Below are 5,513 nucleotides of genomic sequence, written 5' to 3'. Positions count from 1 at the left end.
AGGAATCAACTTGTGTATATGTTTATCTAACTAACTTTTTATTGAGAATTGATTATTTGCCAAACATGATACATAGATGGAGTAAGATACCGGATGGCAGAGGCCCCTAAAAATGTTCTGCATGTAAAATGTCCTCTTCATGAGTACCTGTCACCTGAAATTATATTAGAACCCCACCCTTTTGGCATTTCTCATCACAGCAAATAAACAGTCACTGTGAAACATGGCATTCCATTCCCAGGATGGTAAATGAGTTTCAGCATCCTTAGCAACTCTTTTCAGTTTGTAGTAACCGCCAGACCAGTGTTTTGTATATACATAAGAAAAAAAAAATCTTGAGGTCAAAACTGGTTGGAAAAGAAGATATAATTTCTCACCAGGCCTGCTGAGGGCATGTGAAGGGAGAGTGGCACCACAGCGTGGGGTATGTTCCTACCCAGTCATTTAAACCTTAGCATTAAAGAAAGTTGCAAGTATGGATGAAACATAGGACATGACGTCACTTAATATCTGATAAAACAAGGAGTGAGAAGGCTAACAACACCCAATGCAAACCTCAACTAAGTTCACAAGGACGGCAGCCAGCCTGGCACCTAGGTGGGGGTGCTGAGATCCAGCCCGCGGTCGCCTTCTTTCTCTCTGCCCAGACTTGCCAAGCTTCCGCTTCAAGCTTTGCTCGCCTCCCTTTGCCTTTCTTTTTTGCTACAACCCAGATCTGGGAGTATGAAACTGATACTCTATGCAAACCTCAACTAAGTTCACAAGGACGGCAGCCAGCCTGGCACCTAGGTGGGGGTGCTGAGATCCAGCCCGCGGTCGCCTTCTTTCTCTCTGCCCAGACTTGCCAAGCTTCCGCTTCAAGCTTTGCTCGCCTCCCTTTGCCTTTCTTTTTTGCTACAACCCAGATCTGGGAGTATGAAACTGATACTCTATGGCTCTTAGCTGGGGAGCATGTAGATTACAAAGAGGAAGCTCTTAGCTGGGGAGCATGTAGATTACAAAGAGGAAGCTCTTAGCTGGGGAACATACATATTACTAAGAGGAAGCTCTTAGCTGGGGAACATGTAGATTACAAAGAGGAAGCTCTTAGCTGGGGAACATATATATTACTAAGAGGAAGCTCTTAGCTGGGGAACATGTATATTACTAAGAGGAAGTCTCTTTCACTGGGAAGCATGTAGATTACAAAGAGGAAGCTGGACTGAGCCTTTGCAGAACTTCTGGTTTTCAATAGTTGGAATTAACTCTCTGTCTACAGGGCTATAGTCCTGAACTCCTGCCCTCAAAAAGCCTTGAACTAGACAGCTGGTTTTAGTGTCCATCCATAGGTCAGATCCCTCATCTCTCTGCCTCCTTCCCAGAGAACTCACATTGCTGGTGCCCTGTTCCCCTTTCTGGCTTGTGGATACCATGCTCTCCCTGTCAGGGCTCCCTCTTCTTGTTTTCTTATCCTTCCAAGAAATGGGCACTTTCATGACTTAAGTACCCATGAATAGACATTTAAGGAAAGAAATGTTTATTAAGCTTCTACCACATGCCAGGCATTGTGCTAGTGCTTTACACACACAGCCCCATTTACTTTTTAATACCAGCCTGCTAGTTAGGTATTAATACTACTATCTTATACATGACAGTTAAGAGGCTCAGAGTGGTAGTCCTAGTATCTCACAGGTAGTACATGGCAGGATTCAGACTCAGGTCTGTCTAAATCTCATGACAGAGTTCTCTTCACTATGCGACACTGCATTTTAAACTATGCTGACTTCTCTAAAAAGCATTTCTGTTTGTCTTTGCTGTGCCGTGGTCCACAACCGACACTAATGTTTGGAATTCTAGATACTATGCCCAGTGCCCAATACACGCCTTATTTCACGTGGCTATCCTACAGAAACCTTGAACTCAAGAAGTTCCCCCAAATCTGCTTCTTCCTCCGCTCTCAGAGAACGATACCACCAACCTATCTGTCACCTCTGTCAGAAACCTGGATATTTCGTTATCTTCCTGTTTTTCTGGCAAGTCACATGCAGTTACTAGTTGAATCCTGTAGTTTCTGCCTCAGGATCATATGTGACACTGATCCCTTCTCTGTACACCACTGCCATTCACAGGCCTCTCCTTCTCCTCTTACACCAAGTCTGACCAAGTCCATCTCATATTCACAAAGAACCTTCTAAAGGGTAAGTGACCACATTTCCATCCTACTTCAAAACTCTTTGTGCTCTCCACTGCCTATAAAGTCTGATTCCTTAGCAAAGTGAATGAAACTGTCCTCCTCGATTGGATCCCTTTTTTTTGGTATGACACACTCATCTTTAAGTACGCCACTCTCTCCCTAAACATTGCATTGCTAAATCACTCAGGGGTATTGAGTGCATGACCCCATTTCCTGCCTCTATGCCTTGGTACATGCGGGTTCCTCTGCTTGGAACGCTGTTCCCAGCTATCCTCCCCATTTCAGAGCCTAGTTTATTCCTACTCTTCCTTTAAAACCAGTTCAAACTACCTCTGTAAAGCCTTTACTGATCTCTAGACCAGAGCTACTTGTTATGGGGAAATGGTCATCTCCTTCAGATGCACAGAGCTATACCTCATGAAGTACTCCCCAGGCCCCCACTATCCCTCTCCTCACTCCATCCCAGGGAAGGTAGAGTGACTTCTCGGATCCATATTTTTGTTGTTGTTTTTTTTTGTTTTGNCTGTTCCCAGCTATCCTCCCCATTTCAGAGCCTAGTTTATTCCTACTCTTCCTTTAAAACCAGTTCAAACTACCTCTGTAAAGCCTTTACTGATCTCTAGACCAGAGCTACTTGTTATGGGGAAATGGTCATCTCCTTCAGATGCACAGAGCTCTACCTCATGAGGTACTCCCCAGGCCCCCACTATCCCTCTCCTCACTCCATCCCAGGGAAGGTAGAGTGACTTCTCGGATCCATATTTTTGGAATGAATTAGCTGTACTTGCCTAGCCCAAATATAACTTTCTTCCTGTAGGAAATAAGCTCTCCCAGGATAAGATGGACTAATTTAGAGTCCCATATTAGCAGGGCCATTTGGCTAAGAGTCTCAGTTTAGTTCTCCCATTTGGCCCCCAGTAGTAATGAATGAAGTTTTGGTGCCCATCTGCCTCCCCTTGCAAACAAATTATTCAGAACTCAGGTGGAAAATAGAGTTATTGCTTTACTGGGTCCTCTCAGGTCTCCAGTAAATGGAACTCCAGTAAAGTGTCACCCAGAATCCTCCCTCCCTTATGCCTCCATGTGCCTAGGACATGTATCTGTTAGCTTGAGATTGTCACATCATATGGCAATTGTTTGTTTGCACATCCAATTAAACAAAAAGGTCCCTGTGGGCAGGGAAAATATATTAGTTATCTTTGTATTCCCAGCATCTCACATTCAATTTATGCTTGCAGAATGACTGAATGAACATAAAAATTGCTTCTGGTGGTCATTAACAATCCTCAGTGAGATTAAGCTCTTTCAAATTATCATCTAAACCACCTTTTTCTGTTTTTCTTCTCTCTGCTACCCACTTTAATAAAAGAGAGTAAATCATTCAGACAGTAACATGATGATAACAATCTTATGTTGGGATTTAATGAATCAAAACACCAAGAAAGTGTCTGAGAGACACTAACGCTGCCAAAACTCCTTAATTTTTTCTACTGTCTAATGGCCTAAAACTCTCAGAAAATAAGAAATTCTCAGTGCTATAAAATGAGCCTCTACATATAGTTTCTTCCTAAAAGGGAAAAACGGTCTTTTGTTTAACAAGATGGACATTAAAAGCATTACATTATGGGATTTTGTTGTTCAACTGACTTCTGGTCTTCTAAATCTGCCTACTAGTTCTTTAAAGTAATGAAAAATGAAGCATCATAAATTCATATATGAATAGAGATGTATCTGGTTATATGAACACAGCCTGTACTGGGAACTACCTTACCCTACTTTATCTGTTTTAAAAGGAGTTTTTGAACAAATGAAAATACACACACACACACACACACACACACACACACACACAANACACACACAGTAGGGAAAATAAACTATCTGAAAAAAATGAAGTTCAGAAAATTTCAATCCTATATGAGCAGCATATATTTTATTTCAAACATTTAAGATCGATGAATGTAATTAATTTCAAGTACAATGTATAAGCAAATAAGATCTCTTGGAGATACATGACACTGGACCATGGGATAGAGTTTTTACTGAATTGTTTTCAAGTGTTTGTAACTTTAAATAATCTATTTTCAAAGCAGACATATCAGACTCCATTTGTTTGGTGCCATTTGTTTGTATTATGGGATAATTTAATAGACTGAGAAGTTCTAATCTGACTTGATGGCTCAGCCTTAATCTATTAGTTTGGCAGCTACTATTTACATATCAGCAAATTCCTACTAGGCAAACTGAGCTCTTCCAAAAAATCTTAGTCTCTCCACTTTCTGGTATTTATCAACACCTGATACGCTCATGTAATGATGGACTCTTCCTTGGTGTCCTCACATTCAAATTCCTCCTNTATTTACATATCAGCAAATTCCTACTAGGCAAACTGAGCTCTTCCAAAAAATCTTAGTCTCTCCACTTTCTGATATTTATCAACACCTGACACGCTCATGTAATGATGGACTCTTCCTTGGTGTCCTCACATTCAAATTCCTCCCCTCTGTTCCTTTGACCTTTTTAAGTTCCAAGTTTGATAATGCCATACTACTCATCTACCACTCGCCTTAATTACTTTCAATTGTTCTGAGAAAAAAATAAATGATCATCGCCTAGATTCTAAAGGGTCCCACACATCTTGATACCCTTCTATCTCTGTAAGACCATCCACCCCGATGCCCCTTCATCTAGTTTCACTAACCTCCAGTCAGTCCCTTGAGTAAGGCAACCCTCTCTCATGACAGGTCCTTTGTCTTGCTCTCTCATTTTCTAGAATGCCTCTCCCCTCTCGCAAATTGGGAGCTGGTACTGACTCCTCAGAGCCCAATTCAAATCTTACATTCTCAGAAAAATTTCTGCTCTTTTCTACCTCCCTCTCTTAGGATGTAAACCGGGTCAGGATCTCTGCTACACGTTCTCTTAATACTGTTCACCTTTCCTCTGTAGCACTTGGCACAGTCACAGTTATGTTTATTTTTGTGATTATTTGATTACTCTTTAAACTTTCAGCTTCTGAGGGCAGAGACCTTACTGGGTTTTGCTCACCTTTGCTTAGCACATGACACACTATCTGGCATCTGGCAAATGCTCAACATAATTGTTCCCTAAATTAACAAAAAGAAGACTTGGTTCTGTGATCACATCCAGAGAGGGGATGCTGTTTTCATGTTGCAAATACAACATCAGGATCACAGGCATCCCAATTTTGGCAAAAAGAAAGGTCCTCTTTGGTTTGGCCAGGTGCCGCTTGAGGGAGATGGTGAAAACTGGAAGTAGTTGCTGAATTAAAGAAAGCACTGATAGAAATGAAGACCCTAAGGGATCAATGTCCCAGTCTACA

At 41.6% G+C, this 5,513-nt stretch overlaps 1 long non-coding RNA gene across 1 annotated transcript in view; it reads right to left on the bottom strand.

The window, feature by feature from the left end:
* The window catches only part of LOC117796939, a 4,968-nt gene extending 4,304 nt beyond the window's left edge, over positions 1-664 (bottom strand). Inside the window, exon 1 of the long non-coding RNA XR_004621685.1 lies at positions 556-664. This is a non-coding gene — a long non-coding RNA (uncharacterized LOC117796939). The remainder of the gene's footprint in view (positions 1-555) is intronic.
* Between the last annotated feature and the right edge of the window lie 4,849 nt (positions 665-5,513).

Source organism: Ailuropoda melanoleuca, chromosome 17, assembly GCF_002007445.2.
Source record: "Ailuropoda melanoleuca isolate Jingjing chromosome 17, ASM200744v2, whole genome shotgun sequence".
Taxonomy (NCBI): domain Eukaryota; kingdom Metazoa; phylum Chordata; class Mammalia; order Carnivora; family Ursidae; genus Ailuropoda; species Ailuropoda melanoleuca.
This window is presented reverse-complemented; position numbering and strand designations above follow the sequence as displayed.